The sequence below is a fragment of the Gnatocerus cornutus genome, chromosome 7 (assembly GCF_029298725.1).
Source record: "Gnatocerus cornutus isolate USDA-ARS CGAHR chromosome 7, icGnaCorn1.1, whole genome shotgun sequence".
Taxonomy (NCBI): Eukaryota; Metazoa; Arthropoda; class Insecta; order Coleoptera; family Tenebrionidae; genus Gnatocerus; species Gnatocerus cornutus.
In genome coordinates this window covers 694,716-717,546 of record NC_142239.1, presented here as the reverse complement: position 1 = coordinate 717,546, position 22,831 = coordinate 694,716, and the positions used below count along the sequence as shown (strand labels likewise).

At 32.0% G+C, this 22,831-nt stretch overlaps 2 pseudogenes; one reads left to right on the top strand and one right to left on the bottom strand.

The window, feature by feature from the left end:
* Nucleotides 1-3,523: 3,523 nt before the first annotated feature.
* LOC148170584 (uncharacterized) lies at nucleotides 3,524-7,673 on the bottom strand (annotated as a pseudogene).
* Nucleotides 7,674-18,088: 10,415 nt separating this feature from the next.
* LOC148170583 (uncharacterized) lies at nucleotides 18,089-21,441 on the top strand (annotated as a pseudogene).
* The last annotated feature ends 1,390 nt before the right edge of the window (nucleotides 21,442-22,831 follow it).

The following is a 22,831-nucleotide window of genomic DNA, read 5'->3' as shown; positions in this document are numbered from 1 at the left end:
TTTGAACCTAAAATTACTGCACAGAAATCGTTAATTTTGGCATTAAACTTTTCCTCTTTAAACCATCAAAACTCGAAAAATTTAAGACATGATTTTTTTTAACATTTTTCCGGTGATCTATGGCATTATGATACAGTTGGGTTTGTTTCTTTTGATTCTGTCATGTGAAGTGTCGGTTAATCACATTTTAAAGACAATTTAATATAATACTTGGAATTCTTCTAGAACGATGGATTAGCTTTCTTGCTTTTAGGACTCTACCTGAAAACTGGTAATGACTATGGTTTCTTCGCAAACCTCACTCTAATTTCTCTACCTGTCAAAGCACATTTACACAGATTTTAAAACTAATTTTGTTTTCCAAAATAGTTTACCTGAAATATTTTGTTTTATTTGGAAGTGCTCAAAACACACATGCGCCAGATTTTTAAATTTGTTGCAATGGATTTTATTAATAACAGCGTAAACATTCAAGCAAAAGAAATAACAAGATGGGAAAACATCTTTATTTTATTCATTTTGATTTATTATCATTAATGATAATTTTCCAATGCATTAAATTAATTTCGAGGGACATCGTATTTCGAAATAAGAAAAATCTATGAAACAAACTCTGAACCAAGGCAAACTTATCTGCCTGGTTTATTGCTGTACTGTGGTAGAAAATATGCTAATTTTACAGACGATTTTCACCCTTAAGGCTGTTCTACCCCTCAACTAAAATTCGTGTTTTGAAAAATATGCAACCCAACATACTAACCATTTGACACATGCCAATCATTCATAAGGGTGAAAATCGTCTGTAAAATTCGCATATTTTCTACCGCAGTACAGCAATAAAGCAGGCAGATAAGTTTGCCTTGGTTCAGAGTTTGTTTCATAGATTTTTCTTATTTCGAAATACGATGTCCCTCGAAATTAATTTAATGTATTGAAAAAATTATCATTAATGATAATAAATTAAAAAGAATAAAATAAAGATGTTTTCCCATCTTGTTATTTCTTTTGCTTCAATGTTTACGCTGTTATTAATAAAATCCATTGCAACAAATTTAAAAATCTGGCGCATGTGTGTTTTGAGCACTTCAAAATAAAACAAAATATTTCAGGTAAACTATTTCGGAAAACAAAATTAGTTTTAAAATCTGTGTAAATGTGCTTTGACAGGTAGAGAAATTAGAGTGAGGTTTGCGAAGAAACCATAGTCATTACTAGTTTTCAGGTAGAATCTTAAAAGCAAGAAAGCTAATCCATCGTTCTAGAAGAATTCTAAGTATTATATTAAATTGTCTTTAAAATGTGATTAACCGACACTTCACATGACAGAATCAAAAGAAACAAACCCAACTGAGGGTGAGTTTTTATTTGATCGCTCGATACATACAGGTGTCCGGAAAGTAGCGCACCACTTTTCTCCAATTTTTCGAGTTTTGATGGATTAAAGAGGAAAAGTTTAATGCCAAAATTAACGATTTCTGTGCAGAAATTTTACGTTCAAAAGAATTTTTTACCTAAAGGACATTTTACGCAAAGGCATGGTGCAAAAAAAAAACAAAAAAACTTGTTAAAAATGCCAGAAAACTGTTTATAAGATTTTGTAATCAACAATCTCTATCAGTGTGGCATCGTTCACTTGAAACCATAGTTACATTATTCGTTCATGAACCGACCTGACTAACGCCAACAATACAACACCGACGTTCCTATGGCTTTGAATACTAGAAATTTATATTATTGGGGGAACAGTTCAGCAATGTTTTCTTTTTCCTAATTTTCTTTTAGTCCTCCTGCAAAAATAGAGTCTGCACTTTTTTAAAAAAAATTTTGGTACTCTGCTGACCACCCAATTACCTCCTTTCAAGATGGTGTGCCACTTTTCGGACACCTGTACATATACAGCCGCGGACAAAAAATCTTAGACGTCAATGTCATTTAATTGTCACATGGTGTAAAACCCCACTTAAAATATGCAACCGTACTTTTTTGTTCTGTCAATTTTGAGTTATAATTTTTTAATTTCAAAATTTTCAGTGTTTTCAATATTGCAAGGAACTGATTGTAGGATCATACCGCTCTGTACTAAAGATAATATTCTAATTTTATTCGTTTCAGTCTTGATAATTCTTAATTGTCAACTTGTCAATACTTTGATGTTTTAAACGTCAGTAATAGCAATGACAATAAAGCACAGACTACACACAAATTTTTGAAACGTCAGAAAAGTGACGTTTAAGATTTTGTGTCCGCGGGTGTATGTGTTGTTATTTATTTTTTTGTTTATTTATTTATTTTTTATTTTCATCGCTTTGGAAAATATGAGATTAATTCGCAACAAACTAACAAACAATAAAAATCTTGGGTCAAAAAAAATACTTAGCCTTACTACCTTACTATTTTTGCATCTCGAAAATTGAAATGTATCTTATATTCGAGTTGGAATTTGTAGTCGATAAATCAATAAAGATCAAGTCTAACAGATGGAAAAAGCATAGCGATTACTGAATTACTTATTAGGTACATATTTTTGAAATCCAAAGGATAGACTTTGAGATCCAAAAGATAATTCAAAATTTGACGTCTCAAAACAAGAGTGCATCTCAATTATACGAAAGATAAGGTTTTTTTAACTTAGAAGTTGTTATTTTAAAAGTATTAAATATTTGTAAACACTGATTGCAAATAACATTAGCAAACCAGAATTTTACTTCTTAGAAATGTGTCAATCTGAAGGGGTAAACTAGGTAATTTAAAAAAAAAGTGGGGTATTATAATTCTTCTTATTATAATTCATTTTCTTTATTTTTTTAATTGAGTGTAATTTAATTGATAATTACAATTTTCGTTCGTTGGTAATTGGGCCAGCTTTATGCCTGGCAAGTAAATTTAGTAATAATAATCTTGATAAGAATGAGATTAAAATGTTAAGGGATTCATGAGCTTTAGCTCTCGGTAGTGAGTAGGTTTATATATCTGGTTGGGGTTCCAATGGTCAATCCCGACTCGGTCGAGCCGTAGTCGTCGAACCGTCATTAGGATTAGAGACCCCTGCTGTGAGGGGTTGTAAATCATTTGTATTTTGAAGTGTTGGTTGCCGACTTTTAGAAAATTGGGGACCATTTTTACATTACATTATATTTTTTTCTAAAAAAACTATTCATAATTGAAAAAAATCAAGGAGTTTCCCGGGTGTAGAATACAATTCTCTATTTATCAAGTCGTAGTTCAAGCAAAAATTCCTAAAACTGTGCCCGTAAAACGACATGGCGTTTTTTCAGTTTTTATTTTTTTTAAATAAATCTATTAAGAATTTTTGAAAATCACAGAGTTTCCCGTGTACATTTCGATATTGTCTACACGTAGAAAAAAAATGAAAACTCCAACTCTTAATTTGTGGCCCCAAAAAGTAATGGCGTTTTGCGCTATTTCCTATGCACTTCGGCCGGGGTAGGACATAGCCTTATGGATGATTGGCATGTGTCAAATGATTAGTATGTTGGGTTGCATATTTTTCAAAACACGAATTTTAGTTGAGGGGTAGAACAGCCTTAATGTATAATCCATAACCACAGGGAATATGAAATTGTGTTTTATGAGTATATGATGATTCAGGATTTGGTTCGCATGTATGAATAGGTTTCAGAATAGATTCAAAATCAGAATAAATTACATTCTTTGAATATTTTTAAATTTTAATATATTATCTTCAGGCATTTTCGGAACACATGGTTCATTACTAAAGCACAAATTTTGATGTTTCTTTAAAGCATCTTCAGTTATAGCGGAGTAGTTTAAACATCTTCTACAGAAATGTTTTTTGTTTCTATTTACTTCCAACTGATCATTCAACAATCGACTCAAATTCTTGATCCAACAATAATGATTTTTGTCTTTATTTCCAAAGTATAGTAAGTCGATATTCATTTCATATATTTGCTTATTATTATGATACAAAGGATAAAATATTTGTTCTTCGTAACTAAACACGGTAACATTAATTTTATTATGTGATTCAAATTTAGGTATGTCCTGGATTTTGACAGGAATTTAATTCATTTATATATTCCGGCTTATTATAATGATTCAGTCTATCTACTTGTTCTTTTGCTTGATGTAAACATGATATTACGCTGTACATAAAGCATTTATTATCGTTGTTTTTAACATTAACGCAAGCTTTTTTATCTTTAATCCACTTGGGTAATTCTACATATGAATTTCCGCTTAACGGTGTATATTTGTTTATATTAATGCGCAAATAATTTATATTTTTCAAAGTCCATCCAGATCCCTTATCTTGCAATTCATCACATCTTGATATAAATAAATCCTTTTGTTCATCCCAATATTCCTCCAGATCATCTTGTTCTCTTAGTATAACATTTGGTAACTGAAATTTATGTATCATTATAAAGTCTTCATTTTCCAGTTTCATAAACTCGCATTCCATCTCTAAATTGATTTTAATATTTTTATGGAGATTTAAAGCATTTATAACTACTTTAATAGCCTTTTCTTTTATCATATCCATATATGTTTCTATATCTATACCTTCTTCTAGATTATTATGCTGATAGGTTAATAATCTTCCTTTAAAAGCAACCTGAACTAAAATAAAATCTGGCTCTGGATTATGTCTTGCTTTATGCAACTGCATTCGACTTTCCTTAATATATTTTCCACATTCATCACACTTGATCTTTTTTACTCTTTCTTTTTTCGGTTTAGAAAATATGCCATCATTAAACGGAAATATTTCCAAGCTCTTTTTGTTTTCTCTTGTTATTTTTAATTGCTCTTCAGCATGAATAATCTCGTTTACCAATTCTGCCTTATTGTATCTTTTAATGTATCTTATACCTAAAGATTTTGCCATATTACGTAATTCAAGCAAACGACGACTATTCAAATCATGTTTTAATTTATGCAAATGTATTCGAGTTTCCTCGATATATGTTCCACATATATCACATTTGATCTTCTTTACTCTATTTTTTTTTGGTTTAGCAAATATATCGTCATCAAACTGAAATGTTTTTAGGTTCTTTTTGTTTTCTTTCTCTTTATGTAGCTGCATTCGGGTGCTTTTGATATATTTTCCACATATGTCACACTCGATTTTCTTAACTCTCTTTTCCTTTGGTTTAGCAAATAAATCATCATCAAATGAAAATATTTCTGAATTCGCTTCGCTCATTATTTTGTTTTCGTTTTTTATTTTCTCATGTAATTGCTCTTCAGCTTTAATAATAGCTTTAATCAAGTCTGCTTTATTATATTTTCTAATATATTTAATGTCTAATGATTTTGCAATATTAAACAGATCAGATAAACGTAGATTACTCAAGTTCCTTCGTTCCATTTATTATAGAAAAAAATCTAACAAACAATTTTTAGCAAATAAATAAATTCAATCCATTTTTATGCAAATCTGTTTTTATATGCCTTTTAAAATTAGTTCTAGTGTAATATCTACCACAAACACATACCAAACGAGTAGAATTAACTGCTTTTTTACATTGTTTACATGTTTTTTCATATTTATTTCTATAGTTATAAAAATCACCTGGACATTTTGGTTCTAAACAAACCGAGCAACGACTAGTCATTTATTAGAAAATTTATTCATCAAAGACTTCAAGATTAGGAAAGTGTATTTTAAGAAAACCTAATTTTGCCAAGTTTAACATATTGTTTTCATACATCTTAAATTGATTATGCATATTTTTAAATACTAATCGTTCAAAGTCATTATTTGGTTTGCTTCTCATATCGTTAAACTTTTTTTGAAACAGTTGCCATGCTTCTTGGTCATCGTTATGTAAGCGATTCATTTAATTTATTACATTTTTTTTCACAAGAAATTATCCATAAACAGTGAGTGCTAAAACACACTGTCCCTGTTTAGGTAAAATTGTGAGAAGCCTCGAGATTCAAAAAATATGTGTTGTATATGGAGGTGATCAATTTAATGTTTATTTAATTAATTGTCGAAAAAAATAATACTTGTAATCAATCAAATTACATATGAAGAAATAGAGTAGATGGAATGAATGAATATATACAAAATGATTAAAAATTTTAAAGAATTAATAATGATGTTGAATAACAATAAGGCAAAAAAAGTTATGAAATATTATTTTAATTAAAAGAGTTGGTAGATAAATAGGAAAATTACGGTAACGAATATAATCTTTTAAAGCAATATAAAATTAATCCTAATCCATTAAACCAGTTTGAGTTTATAAATACAAATAACTAGTCCTATAAAATTAATTTGAGTACGTGGTTTACCGATCTATGGTTTCCGTTATTCAAAAGAAAAATATAATAATAACAAATGATCTTTTATGCTTTATACAATATGGAATTTCAGTGGAGGATAGCTATCTCCCACTGAATTTACACGATATTAAGAAAGATTTAAAGAAAATTTTAGGAAATTATAAAATACAATACCAAATAATAAATTTATGATAATATTAAAAATGAATTATCATATTATAAAAAAAATAATAACAAAAGATATTATATAGGTTTCACCAAATAATTTAAAAAAAACAATAAGGATTTTATTGGGTGTTCGTAATTTTAAATCCCTAATTATATAAAAATTATTAAATACAAATACAAAAACAGCTCAAGAAATTAGAGAATACTATAATATTACTTTGGAAGAAATATTTTATTCATATTTGGAATACACTAAAGACTTTTATTTGAATATAGAAAAATCACTCCATAAAGCAAATTGAAACGATAATCTGAAATTAAGAGAGATTGTCATGTTTTTTAGTCCGCATAAATCTAAGTGTGGGAAAGACATGTTTTCATGATAATTTAATCGATGATGACAACGTAAACAGATAACTCATCTTTTGATAACAAAAATTTTTGGACTGCAGATGTAAGGATCATTTTTAATGTATTTTGACACGCTGAATTCAAATCTGTGCTCAGTTTTTCTCCATCAAGTCTAGATTTTGAAATAGCATATGATTGTTGACCCCTCGTGATTGGTCGCGGGTCTCTGTCAAACTGAAAATATATTCAGAAATGGCAAGTAGAAAGTGTATGTTGTGAGTATGTTTTGCGTGGCTGTGATAATTATAACCTAAACCTACCTACCCAGTGTCATTTGTATCCAAACATTCCCTAATGTAAATTCTGAAAATTCTTGGATGTAAGTTGCTGTAGGTACGTTCTTTTTGGGAAAATCTTGTGAGAAATTACTGGATGACAAGTGCGAAGTCAAATAATAAACGTTTTTATAAACTGAATATAGGTAGGTATGCCCCTTTAATTATTCTATTAATTGCTATCATGTTTTGGGCGTGAAAACAACGTTTCTTCTTTTACGACATTGGAAAACGATACACTATACCACGTGGCTGTTCAGATGTTTCATTTATTTTAATTTTCGACACAACCGTTAAAAATTACCGAAAAGCAGACGACTTATATTTAACTTATAAACTTATAATACTATTAATAAATAACAAGACATTTTATTACTTACCAGCAGCTTTAACAATTAACACCAAACCAAAACTGAAACGACTGAAACTGTCAATCATCTGTCAACGCAGAACGCAGCGGAACGGACAAAACTGAATTATCGACCGAAAGAGCGTCGCGCGCCATCCTGGTCTAGATGGCGCTAAGCATATTATCGTTTCAAGACCGACTCTATCCGTATAAGAGGCCTGTTCGCTCCCTATTAAAACGGGTTCCCGTCTAGCAAGCCATGGACGTGCGGATTGTGGCGTCACCTACCTGCTAATTCGAATAACTAAATTGTCAAATCTCCGCTGTCAATCATTTTCCGATTCGTAATTCATCGTTTTGGTGTCTTTAAGTTCCTCTTTTGTGGTTACCAGCATTTCTCATCTAACAAACCAACCCTCTCTTGCGTTCTCCTGCCCACGGACTTGCTTTGTCTTCGTTATTTCGTGTTCAGGACTCCACTTGACCTTGATGCCGCAGTTTAGAAGAAACGGTGGGTGCTGTGCGGTGTGCGTCTCGTTCATTTTCATTTAGGGGGGTTGTTGATCGAGTACGTCGCCTTTTTTTCACTTTGGCTAACGCGGTTTTAACTATTGAGATCGAATTTCTTTGATCTCCATGGCATGGCTGCACCCGACTATACTTTTCCAAGTTGAGACTCGTTTTTATGAGGGTACGTCTTTGTGTAAAAGTTAAATGGCTCTACAATGCAGACCATAAATTGTGGTTGCAACTCATCACTAGGGTTCGACCAGGACCGCACCGGACCCAACAGTGCTTTTGGTGCCAACTCTTCGATCAAATACGATCAAAACTTTTTTTGTCATGATTTAAATGCTGTTGATGTGTCCAATGATAATTTGACAAAAGTTTGCTAATTAGCGTAATGATGCTGTACATTGGATAAGGATAAAATTAGTTTTAAATTAGATTAAACTGTTTAATCATCGCTCTGGTAATGGTAGGATTGCTATTAAAACACGCGTCAACATTTTTTGACGAAATTTGGTGTTTGGAAATATGTAAATTGTATTTTTGATAAAAAAAATTTTGCCAACACCAAGATTTGATCCAACAATTTTCTGTATCTGAAACTGTACTATCACAAGCGTTAGTTTATCTCAATTTCTGTAGCCAAGCACAAGGGCAACATTTGGTGAAAAATTTGGAAAAAAAGATTTTGTACAAATAATAATTTAATGACGTTTGCCAGGTACAAAAGTTTGCTTGAACTCTATTCAAATAGTCTTAGAAAAACTTTTTCCTCTTGTCTTGTTGTAAAATTTAGAGATAATTCCATAATACCCTCAACCCGTTGGTAAATCCTAATAAGGGCAGGTTTTAAGGGATAATCAGGTAGTCTTGAGCAAACTTTCTATTTTCACGTAGAAGTTTATTTCTCGTTCGTACTCAGTGCAGTAAGGAGCTTTTTTTTGGTGATCGGTTGCGTTCTGTTTGTTTGTTGGTTTTTCTGGTTGTGATTTTACTAAAACAGTCTTTTTCAAGATTCCTTGATAGATAAATATGCAAAAGAACAGGGCCACATCGTTCTTCGTCTTCCGCCATACTACTGTGTTCTCAACCCAATCGAGTTGATTTGGAGCACATTAAAAAGATCAATTAGAAGAAAAAATACTTTCCCGACGCTAAGCTCAAAAGTTTTAGATTTAATTCGCCAAGAAGCTGCAGATATAACGTCGGAAACTTGGAAAAATCGTATCAGGCATGTTGTCGATGTAGAGAATACTTTTATGTCGCCAAATTTTACACCTTTTGTAATTAATTTAGAAGAAGATAGCGATGACTCTGTAAGTGATTATGATTCCGATTAATTGTTTCAATTGTTTGTTTTTTTTTGTTTTAATATACAAATTATACTAATCAGGGATTTATTTTATTTAGTAAATTTTAAAATGAAAGGAGAAAACCAAAAAAAATTGCGGTCCGGTCCTGGCTTGAGACCTCTCGGACTACCTAAGAACTAATTTATGACAGGGTTCTTTACAACCTCGAAACCACTGCTAATGTTTGCGGTAATCGTTATTGCAGGGCCATAATAACGAGTCTCAACTTGGAAAAGTATACCTTCCGCGGATTGTTTCTTATTAGACGGCACCACTTTGTGAAACGGTTGCGTTATATTGTAGAAAATCTCATGTATCCGTCGATTACTACCCCAAAATCTTCGCGGAGTCCCGCGCAGAGGGTTCTGTTGTTACTTCCGCACCGATAACGGCTGTCAGACTTTCTCTTCGAACCCGCTTCACGCGCCTGGCGTAGAGAGTCATCATGCGTTCCCAATATTAGCGTAAAAGTGCCTATTTTCGATAAACAGTGTAACTACTGGCGTAATTGACAAATCAACATAACCTATTTGTCTTGTTAGTGCATTGACTTTAACTAAATAACCTAGATGGTGCAAAGTACCCGCCATGATGTTCCTACTCACCAGCCATATTGGAAATAGTGGATTCAAATTTTTAGACAACCCGCAATTCTCAAGAGTAATGTTTTACTCTAAGTTGAAATAAACCACCGAAAATAGTTTGAAGAAACATGCAAAATTTAATAAATTATGACTAAAGTTGTATACCAAACAACCAAAATAATAAACAAGAGCTTTAATTAGAAAATGCTAGGTTCTATTTGACCAGTTTAAAAATTTTCGAAACTTATCATTATCACTCCTACATTTTTAAATATTTTTATACAATATAAAAACTACAGACCATTTAGTATTTACACTTATTATTATTAGATTACAATAAATTAGGAACTAGTTTATCAAAAATCACTGGAAATTCTACGGCAGCAAAGAAAAGAAAACAGACTATTTAACTTGACTTTTTACAAATAAATTTTTATTATAAAACTCATTATTTTAATAAATAACGATGCTTGTCAACTTGTGTTAATGACGTCGTCGAAAAAACATCTTAGATAAATTAAAATTACATCTTTTTTGCTTTTCAAAATGTAAAACGGATTTTGCAATATAGGCAACATTTGATACACCGGTGTACCAGATTTATATCATTGCATACACAAATGCTATTTCCAAGATGGCCCATGCCAGGAACACGGATTTCTACCACCACCACCGGCTTTTCACCGTCTAGGTATATTATAACACGTCACTGCGTTAGTGACAATGACTGTCCCAGTAGTAGGGGAAAATTTCACAAGATGGCGCCACAATCCGCACTTTTTGACAGGAACTTCTAAAAGGCCCGAGCGGACAGGCCTCTTAAGGATATAGTCGGCCTTGATCGTTTTTATTATAAAAATGTGTAATCACAAAATAAAAAAACCTCAAATTTAGTAAGTTGTGTAACAAAAACAAATTATACTTATACCGTTCGCAGGGTTACTACGAAACAATAATGACATTATTGGTTGCCTACCGTTGAATACAACAAACAATTTCTATAACGGGAAAAACGAGTTCTAGCGTATTTTTGAGGGATGTTTATAGACCATACCAACGCTCGAGCATCGGCCGTCTTCTATTTAATGAAAACGCTCAAAAGTCAAAATGCGTTATTCGTTATTAAATTTAAACGCTGGACGATCGAGCGTAATAAATAAATTTAGATACAATTGTTATAATTTGTTATAATTAAATTTGGACAAAGACCTCATGAGCGTCCACACAGTGGACTAGTGCGTAGCATGCGAAGCAAATTTATTTTTTTTAATTAATAAGAAAATTAGCATAAACGTAATACATTCAATCCGAAACCGTTTGTATAAAATCCATTATAGGCGTGCTGATAAAACAGAACCGTGTTAGCCCGGAAGTTTAAGCGTCGCACTTTAAACATGTGCGCTCATTTGTTGCGTGTTCAAATCTTGATAAAGCGCAAAATCTTTTTCATAGCGATAGAATATATTCTAGTTGTAAAATAAAATTCGCTCCGCATGCTACGCACTAGTCCACTGTGTGGACGCTCATGAGGGCTTCGCCTGAATTTCAAAACGAATCAAAAAATTCCAAAAAATTTTAAAGGGCCTTATGTTTAGTCACAGCATAGACAATTAAGCTAGGTTTAACGATCTGTGAGTCGCAGACAGGAAGACTTTATTCTCTTTTTGTCTGCTAGATGGCAGATTTTTATTAACTAATATTAACAATGTGCATAATCGTAGATGGGAAGCATAATACTTGGTTCATCTATTTTGAGGTATTTAAAAACAAGAGCTCTTATTTGTCTAATATTTTTACCAGTCGCCATTCCGACCGGTGAATTTTTCGCATGCGCCAATGTATTGGTCTAGAAGTAAATACATTTTGGGGTGACTCAAAACAAGGAATTCTGGTAAGGTTTTTTTTGGGTGCTTTTAACATAATTAGGTTTGATTTTGGATGATTTACAACAGTTTTCTCATATGTCCAATTTCTGATGGGCTATTGATTTACAAGAAAAGAAACTTTAGAGTATTTTTTGCTCACATTAAAAACTATGATTTTTGAAGGATTTTATGTCTTTTTCGGTTGTTAACTTTTGGGAAAACATAAATTTTTAGGATCCTGCCTTGTTTTGTAGGGCGCCAAATATACCTCTTTGATTTGGTAATGTTTTTACTTTTTTTTGCATGCGCCAACTGGTCTGGTCCAGAAATACAAAGCCATTTGGAATGTCTAAAAACAACGGATTTGGAAAGTTTTTCAGAGTGCTCTTGAGATGATTTTGCATTATTTTGGGAGATTTTAACGGTTTTTTCATGTGCCCAATTTTTGGTGGTCTACAGATATTTGGGTACTTTTGGAGTGGATAAAAATTAATGCCTTTTTTGGTTGTTGACTTTTGAGCAAACAGCTAAATTTGTAGGATTCTGTCCTGTTTTTTAACACGCCAAATGCCCTGGTCCAGAAATAGAAAGCCATTTTGGGGTGTTTAAAAACAAGGCATTTTCTAAGTTTTTTGGAACGTTTTTGGTTGTCTACTTTTGGAAAAACACTAAATTTGTAGAATTCTACCCCGTTTTTTCGTGTGCCCAATTTTTGGTGGTCTACAGATATTTGGGTACTTTTGGGGTGCATAAAAATTAATGCTTTTTAAAGGGTTTTAGCCCTTTTTTGGTTGTTTGCTTTTAGGCAAACAGTTAAATTTGTAGGATTTTGCCGTGATTTTTAAGACGCCAAATGCCGTGGTCCAGAAGTAACATTTTATAGTCTACTGTTAAAATAATATTTCTGCTAAATTATAGCTAAGAAATGGTTTGAAAATGCTTTTCCCTAAAGTGAAAAGAATCGCTGTATAATTTTCTGATATGTTAATAAAAGTTTAAACATTATTTCTGCGAAATTTAATTGAAATAATCGTAAAATGTTCATGCAAGCGCTGTCTACAGGGCGATTGTGACGTCATCATTCTGTTCGGCTAGAGAGATGCGGCCACCGTATATACTCGATTCACCGTGGACGCTCATGAGGTCTTTGTCCAAATTATAACAAATTATAACAATTGTATCTAAATTTATTTTATCGAAACATGAACATTAAGATGTATCTAATACCTTTGTATGCTTACGTGTAAAGTACATCATAATAGTGATGATACAAATAATTCATAATAGCATAGTTACTGTTTCATAATAGCATAGTTACCGTTTCATAATAACACAGTTGCCATTAATCCATAATATTCAACGTTTTTATGCAAACGAAAGCAAATCCAAAGACCAAAATTAAAAACATTCTGAAGATCTGCATTTATTTATATTAATTCTAACATAAAATATCTTGGATAATGCTTTTCTCGCTGTTTCATCGCGTTCAAAACTTCCGTCAAAAATTGGAAATTTGCAGAACTGTTGAGTGGTAACATTGCCACCTTCGTACATGTTTCGATAAAGCTTTGTATTTACTACGGATATTAAGTAATTCATAAAAAACTCGGACGTTAACAAGTAACGTCCTCGTTCATTATGAATTACTTAATATCCTTCTCAAATAAATAGCTATATTACGCTCGATCGTCCAGCGTTTAAATTTAATAACGAATAACGCATTTTGACTTTTGAGCGTTTTCATTAAACAGAAGACGGCCGATGCTCGAGCGTTGGTATGGTCCAAGATAGATAGAAGACTGGTACGCCAACTCGGTAGCCATTTTGTGTCGTAATTTTGGGCCCAGGTCAAACACTCGCTAGGTGTCGCTAGGATAGTGTAGGACTGTCATCGTACTGACAATTGTCAATTAACTGTCAATCTTAAACTGAAAGCCGTTACCTCAACCCGTAACCCAACCGTTACTAATAAAAGACACAGTTTTTCAGTTCTCTGTACGGTGATTTTGTGTTTAAACATTAAACAAGAACCATTAACCTTTTCACTGCGCAATGTTTTTTGGAAAATTTTTTGTAACTCTGCGCGGTTTGTCAGCTCCTGCGTTAATATACGTTCCGAGCAGTTGATCGCTGTTTTGCCTTGGCGTTTATTAACGTCTTGAGCACTGGGCCGATTAACTAGTTTTACAAATGTTCATAGAGATTTTAATTTTCCACAAAGTCAATATATTAACAAGGTAACATTGAGATGAGAGCTGATTATTATGGTGATATTACCTGGCCCTTAGTTCGGACCTACTTTTAAACTGCGTGGATAAAAAAATGTATGGAATAGATTTCAAATGAATTTTAGTCGTAGACGGATATATACTTTCTGAGCAGGGAACGGTAAAAAAAATGTATTTAAAAAAATTAAAGCTATTGTGACTGTGTTTGTTTTGAGCAGTTGACCATTGCAATCAATGCGAATATATCCGTTCGGAGCAGTTTGAGCGAAATATTATTTTGTGGATTTTTCCGGGCCGAGCAGTGTAAAGGTTAAAAATGAAGAAGTGCGTCATTTGTGGACACGTTAAACTTTTAAGGGCCCCACAAACCTCGTTCTTGGACGACGTGTTTGAACGACGGTTTCAACGGTCGGAAAAACCGAGGTCTGTGGGTAAAACTGTCGGTCAACACGGCGGTTTTTGCCCACAAACCTCGGTTTTTCCGACCGTTTCGTTCCAACCGTCGAAACCGTCGTTCAAACACGTCGTGCAAGAACGAGGTTTGTGGGGCCCTTTAAACAGTGATGTTTCTATTTTTAGAGTTCCTTCGGTAATATACACCTACATATTTATTTGAAAAATTACTCCTTAATCAACATGAAGATCAGTACAAAATTTTCTTAACCTCAAAATCACAAATTGACAATTACCTGACAGTCCTTCGCTAGAGTGTCGCCATCTATGTGAGGTTTTATCTGGACCCAAAAATACGACACATTTTTACAGTAGGGAGTTGACGTACCAGTCTTATATGTATCTTGGTATGGTCTATAAACATCCCTCAAAAATACCCTAGAACTCGTTTTTCCCGTTATAGAAATTGTTTGTTGTATTCAACGGTAGGCAACCAATAATGTCATTATTGTTTTGTAGTAACGGTGCGAACGGTATAAGTATAATTTGTTTTTGTTACACAACTTACTAAATTTGAGGCTTTTTATTTTGTGATTACACATTTTTATAATAAAAACGATCAAGGCCGACTATATCCTTAAGAGGCCTGTCCGCTCGGGCCTTTTAGAAGTTCCTGCCAAAAAGTGCGGATTGTGGCGCCGTCTTGTGATATTTTCCCCTACTACTGGGACAGTCATTGTCACTAACGCAGTGACATGTTACACTTTTCCAAGTTGAGACTCGTTATTATGGCCCTGCAATAACGGTTACCGCTAACATTATCAGTGGTTTCAAGGTTGTAAAGAACCCTGCCATAAATTATTTCCTAGGTAGTCCGAGAGATCTCAAACCAGGAAGGGCTGCTGACATTTTCTAATTTTTTTCTGATTTCTTTTTAAAATTTAGCAAATGTAATAAATCCTAACACTACTTAGTAAAATTGGTACATATATTTAAAAAAAAATAAAAGAAAATATTTAGGGTTTAGTGTCACGGATAGCTTTGGCACCAAATGCAAGTTTTGTGTCCGGTGCGGTTCTGGTCGAACCCTACTGATGACCTGCAACCGCACTTTATGGTCTGCATTGTGAAGAAATTTAACTTTTACACAAAGAAGCACCCTCATAAAAACGAGTCTCAAATTGGAAAAGTATATAATATACCTAGACGGTGAAAAGCCGGTGGTGGTGGTAGAAATCCGTGTTCCTGGCATGGGCCATCTTGGAAATAGCATTTGTGTATGCAATGATATAAATCTGGTACACCGGTGTATCAAATGTTGCCTATATTGCAAAATCCGTTTTACATTTTGAAAAGCAAAAAAGATGTAATTTTAATTTATCTAAGATGTTTTTTCGACGACGTCATTAACACAAGTTGACAAGCATCGTTATTTATTAAAATAATGAGTTTTATAATAAAAATTTATTTGTAAAAAGTCAAGTTAAATAGTCTGTTTTCTTTTCTTTGCTGCCGTAGAATTTCCAGTGATTTTTGATAAACTAGTTCCTAATTTATTGTAATCTAATAATAATAAGTGTAAATACTAAATGGTCTGTAGTTTTTATATTGTATAAAAATATTTAAAAATGTAGGAGTGATAATGATAAGTTTCGAAAATTTTTAAACTGGTCAAATAGAACCTAGCATTTTCTAATTAAAGCTCTTGTTTATTATTTTGGTTGTTTGGTATACAACTTTAGTCATAATTTATTAAATTTTGCATGTTTCTTCAAACTATTTTCGGTGGTTTATTTCAACTTAGAGTAAAACATTACTCTTGAGAATTGCGGCTTGTCAAAAAATTTGAATCCACTATTTCCAATATGGCTGGTGAGTAGGAACATCATGGCGGGTACTTTGCACCATCTAGGTTATTTAGTTAAAGTCAATGCACTAACGAGACAAATAGGTTATGTTGATTTGTCAATTACGCCAGTAGTTACACTGTTTATCGAAAATAGGCACTTTTACGCTAATATTGGGAACGCATGATGACTCTCTACGCCAGGCGCGTGAAGCGGGTTCGAAGAGAAAGTCTGACAGCCCTTATCGGTGCGGAAGTAACAACAGAACCCTCTGCGCGGGACTCCGCGAAGATTTTGGGGTAGTAATCGACGGATACATGAGATTTTCTACAATATAACGCAACCGTTTCATAAAGTGGTGCCGTCTAATAAGAAACAATCCGCGGAAGGTAGTCGGGTGCAGCCATGCCATGGAGATCAAAGAAATTCGATCTCAATAGTTAAAACCGCGTTAGCCAAAGTGAAAAAAAGGCGACGTACTCGATCAACAACCCCCCTAAATGAAAATGAACGAGACGCACACCGCACAGCACCCACCGTTTCTTCTAAACTGCGGCATCAAGGTCAAGTGGAGTCCTGAACACGAAGTAACGAAGACAAAGCAAGTCCGTGGGCAGGAGAACGCAAGAGAGGGTTGGTTTGTTAGATGAGAAATGCTGGTAACCACAAAAGAGGAACTTAAAGACACCAAAACGATGAATTACGAATCGGAAAATGATTGACAGCGGAGATTTGACAATTTAGTTATTCGAATTAGCAGGTAGGTGACGCCACAATCCGCACGTCCATGGCTTGCTAGACGGGAACCCGTTTTAATAGGGAGCGAACAGGCCTCTTATACGGATAGAGTCGGTCTTGAAACGATAATATGCTTAGCGCCATCTAGACCAGGATGGCGCGCGACGCTCTTTCGGTCGATAATTCAGTTTTGTCCGTTCCGCTGCGTTCTGCGTTGACAGATGATTGACAGTTTCAGTCGTTTCAGTTTTGGTTTGGTGTTAATTGTTAAAGCTGCTGGTAAGTAATAAAATGTCTTGTTATTTATTAATAGTATTATAAGTTTATAAGTTAAATATAAGTCGTCTGCTTTTCGGTAATTTTTAACGGTTGTGTCGAAAATTAAAATAAATGAAACATCTGAACAGCCACGTGGTATAGTGTATCGTTTTCCAATGTCGTAAAAGAAGAAACGTTGTTTTCACGCCCAAAACATGATAGCAATTAATAGAATAATTAAAGGGGCATACCTACCTATATTCAGTTTATAAAAACGTTTATTATTTGACTTCGCACTTGTCATCCAGTAATTTCTCACAAGATTTTCCCAAAAAGAACGTACCTACAGCAACTTACATCCAAGAATTTTCAGAATTTACATTAGGGAATGTTTGGATACAAATGACACTGGGTAGGTAGGTTTAGGTTATAATTATCACAGCCACGCAAAACATACTCACAACATACACTTTCTACTTGCCATTTCTGAATATATTTTCAGTTTGACAGAGACCCGCGACCAATCACGAGGGGTCAACAATCATATGCTATTTCAAAATCTAGACTTGATGGAGAAAAACTGAGCACAGATTTGAATTCAGCGTGTCAAAATACATTAAAAATGATCCTTACATCTGCAGTCCAAAAATTTTTGTTATCAAAAGATGAGTTATCTGTTTACGTTGTCATCATCGATTAAATTATCATGAAAACATGTCTTTCCCACACTTAGATTTATGCGGACTAAAAAACATGACAATCTCTCTTAATTTCAGATTATCGTTTCAATTTGCTTTATGGAGTGATTTTTCTATATTCAAATAAAAGTCTTTAGTGTATTCCAAATATGAATAAAATATTTCTTCCAAAGTAATATTATAGTATTCTCTAATTTCTTGAGCTGTTTTTGTATTTGTATTTAATAATTTTTATATAATTAGGGATTTAAAATTACGAACACCCAATAAAATCCTTATTGTTTTTTTTAAATTATTTGGTGAAACCTATATAATATCTTTTGTTATTATTTTTTTTATAATATGATAATTCATTTTTAATATTATCATAAATTTATTATTTGGTATTGTATTTTATAATTTCCTAAAATTTTCTTTAAATCTTTCTTAATATCGTGTAAATTCAGTGGGAGATAGCTATCCTCCACTGAAATTCCATATTGTATAAAGCATAAAAGATCATTTGTTATTATTATATTTTTCTTTTGAATAACGGAAACCATAGATCGGTAAACCACGTACTCAAATTAATTTTATAGGACTAGTTATTTGTATTTATAAACTCAAACTGGTTTAATGGATTAGGATTAATTTTATATTGCTTTAAAAGATTATATTCGTTACCGTAATTTTCCTATTTATCTACCAACTCTTTTAATTAAAATAATATTTCATAACTTTTTTTGCCTTATTGTTATTCAACATCATTATTAATTCTTTAAAATTTTTAATCATTTTGTATATATTCATTCATTCCATCTACTCTATTTCTTCATATGTAATTTGATTGATTACAAGTATTATTTTTTTCGACAATTAATTAAATAAACATTAAATTGATCACCTCCATATACAACACATATTTTTTGAATCTCGAGGCTTCTCACAATTTTACCTAAACAGGGACAGTGTGTTTTAGCACTCACTGTTTATGGATAATTTCTTGTGAAAAAAAATGTAATAAATTAAATGAATCGCTTACATAACGATGACCAAGAAGCATGGCAACTGTTTCAAAAAAAGTTTAACGATATGAGAAGCAAACCAAATAATGACTTTGAACGATTAGTATTTAAAAATATGCATAATCAATTTAAGATGTATGAAAACAATATGTTAAACTTGGCAAAATTAGGTTTTCTTAAAATACACTTTCCTAATCTTGAAGTCTTTGATGAATAAATTTTCTAATAAATGACTAGTCGTTGCTCGGTTTGTTTAGAACCAAAATGTCCAGGTGATTTTTATAACTATAGAAATAAATATGAAAAAACATGTAAACAATGTAAAAAAGCAGTTAATTCTACTCGTTTGGTATGTGTTTGTGGTAGATATTACACTAGAACTAATTTTAAAAGGCATATAAAAACAGATTTGCATAAAAATGGATTGAATTTATTTATTTGCTAAAAATTGTTTGTTAGATTTTTTTCTATAATAAATGGAACGAAGGAACTTGAGTAATCTACGTTTATCTGATCTGTTTAATATTGCAAAATCATTAGACATTAAATATATTAGAAAATATAATAAAGCAGACTTGATTAAAGCTATTATTAAAGCTGAAGAGCAATTACATGAGAAAATAAAAAACGAAAACAAAATAATGAGCGAAGCGAATTCAGAAATATTTTCATTTTCAACCAAAGGAAAAGAGAGTTAAGAAAATCGAGTGTGACATATGTGGAAAATATATCAAAAGCACCCGAATGCAGCTACATAAAGAGAAAGAAAACAAAAAGAACCTAAAAACATTTCAGTTTGATGACGATATATTTGCTAAACCAAAAAAAAATAGAGTAAAGAAGATCAAATGTGATATATGTGGAACATATATCGAGGAAACTCGAATACATTTGCATAAATTAAAACATGATTTGAATAGTCGTCGTTTGCTTGAATTACGTAATATGGCAAAATCTTTAGGTATAAGATACATTAAAAGATACAATAAGGCAGAATTGGTAAACGAGATTATTCATGCTGAAGAGCAATTAAAAATAACAAGAGAAAACAAAAAGAGCTTGGAAATATTTCCGTTTAATGATGGCATATTTTCTAAACCGAAAAAAGAAAGAGTAAAAAAGATCAAGTGTGATGAATGTGGAAAATATATTAAGGAAAGTCGAATGCAGTTGCATAAAGCAAGACATAATCCAGAGCCAGATTTTATTTTAGTTCAGGTTGCTTTTAAAGGAAGATTATTAACCTATCAGCATAATAATCTAGAAGAAGGTATAGATATAGAAACATATATGGATATGATAAAAGAAAAGGCTATTAAAGTAGTTATAAATGCTTTAAATCTCCATAAAAATATTAAAATCAATTTAGAGATGGAATGCGAGTTTATGAAACTGGAAAATGAAGACTTTATTATGATACATAAATTTCAGTTACCAAATGTTATACTAAGAGAACAAGATGATCTGGAGGAATATTGGGATGAACAAAAGGATTTATTTATATCAAGATGTGATGAATTGCAAGATAAGGGATCTGGATGGACTTTGAAAAATATAAATTATTTGCGCATTAATATAAACAAATATACACCGTTAAGCGGAAATTCATATGTAGAATTACCCAAGTGGATTAAAGATAAAAAAGCTTGCGTTAATGTTAAAAACAACGATAATAAATGCTTTATGTACAGCGTAATATCATGTTTACATCAAGCAAAAGAACAAGTAGATAGACTGAATCATTATAATAAGCCGGAATATATAAATGAATTAAATTCCTGTCAAAATCCAGGACATACCTAAATTTGAATCACATAATAAAATTAATGTTACCGTGTTTAGTTACGAAGAACAAATATTTTATCCTTTGTATCATAATAATAAGCAAATATATGAAATGAATATCGACTTACTATACTTTGGAAATAAAGACAAAAATCATTATTGTTGGATCAAGAATTTGAGTCGATTGTTGAATGATCAGTTGGAAGTAAATAGAAACAAAAAACATTTCTGTAGAAGATGTTTAAACTACTCCGCTAGAACTGAAGATGCTTTAAAGAAACATCAAAATGTGTGCTTTAGTAATGAACCATGTGTTCCGAACATGCCTGAAGATAATATATTAAAATTTAAAAATATTCAAAGAATGTTAAGACATCCGTATGTAATTTATTCTGATTTTGAATCTATTCTGAAACCTATTCATACATGCGAACCAAATCCTGAATCATCATATACTCATAAAACACAATTTCATATTCCCTGTGGTTATGGATTATACATTAAGAGTGCTTATAATAATATTGGTAACCCATTGGAAATTTACAGAGGAGAGGAAAGTGATAAATGTTTTATAAAAAGAATAACTGAATATGCCAGAACAATATACAAGTTATTAAAAGAAAATAAACCCATAAAAGATATCGAACTAGAAGAATATAAAAAAAAACAAAAATTTGTTATCTTTTTTCTATAGAAAACCCAAAAGTAAGAGATCATGATCACTACACTGGAAAATATAGAGGAGCTGCTTGTAGAAAATGCAATTTGAAATATAGACAACCATTGTTTATTCCAATTTTGTTTCATAATTTAAGCGCTTACGATTGTCATTTGTTTATAAAAAATCTAGGAGAAGATAAAAGTCAATTGAAATTAATACCTAATAACGAAGAGAAATATATTTCTTTCAGTAAAATTTTAAGAATGGATGATAATGGATATATCGAACTGAGATTTATCGATTCATTTAGATTTTTAGCAAGTAGCCTAGACAATTTGTCATCTAATCTGGAATCAAGTCAGTTGAGAGAAATAATTAAATACTTTTCAAATCATGAATTAGATGTGTTATTTAGGAAAGAAAAAAGCAAGGTAATTAGAAAAGGAATTTTCTGAAACAAAACTTCCATCAATAGATAAATTTTATTCTTCGCTCACAAAAGAAGGAATTTCTCAAGAAGAATTCAAACATGCAGTGAAAGTATGGAAATATTTTAAAATTGAAAACTTGGGTGAATGGCATGATTTATACTTAAAACTAGATGTTTTGCTATTAACTGATGTATTTGAAAATTTTAGAGATTTATGTTTAGAAAAGAGTTATGGACTGGATCCTGTTTGGTATTATACAACTCCGGGGTTAGCTTGGGACTGTATGCTCAAATATACTTCAGTGAAGTTGGAATTATTAACTGATTATGAAATGTATTTGTTTTTTGAAAACGGAATTAGAGGAGGTATTTCACAGAGTAGTAACAGGTATTCGCAGGCAGATGAAAATACTCAGATTATCTATATAGATGCTAATAATCTATATGGATGGGCTTTATCTCAGAGATTACCAGAAAAAAACTTTAAATGGTTGACTTGTGATGAAATTAAAAATGTTGATGGTATACTGTTATCAGATAGTGATACCGGTTATGTTTTAGAAGTTGATTTAGCATTCCCTATAGACTTGGCTATTCATAACAAATTCAATGACTTGCCTTTGGCTCCGGAAAATAAAATTCCCCCGGGCGGAAAAGTAGAAAAACTACTTTGTCATTTCTATGATAAGAAAAATTATATAATTCATTACAAAACATTAAAACTTTACGAAAGTTTAGGTATTAGAATAACAAAGGTTCACAGAGGTATAAAATTTACTCAGTCAAATTTCATAGCACCATATGTAAAATTTAATACTGAACAAAGACAGAAGGCGAAAAATGATTTTGAAAAAGATTTCTGGAAACTAATGGTTAATGCACCATATGGTAAGTCTATGCAATCTGTTAGAAACCAACAAAATATTAAATTATATTGTGATGAAGAAAAATTACAAAAAGCGATAAACAAACCTAATTTTAAACACAGAACTA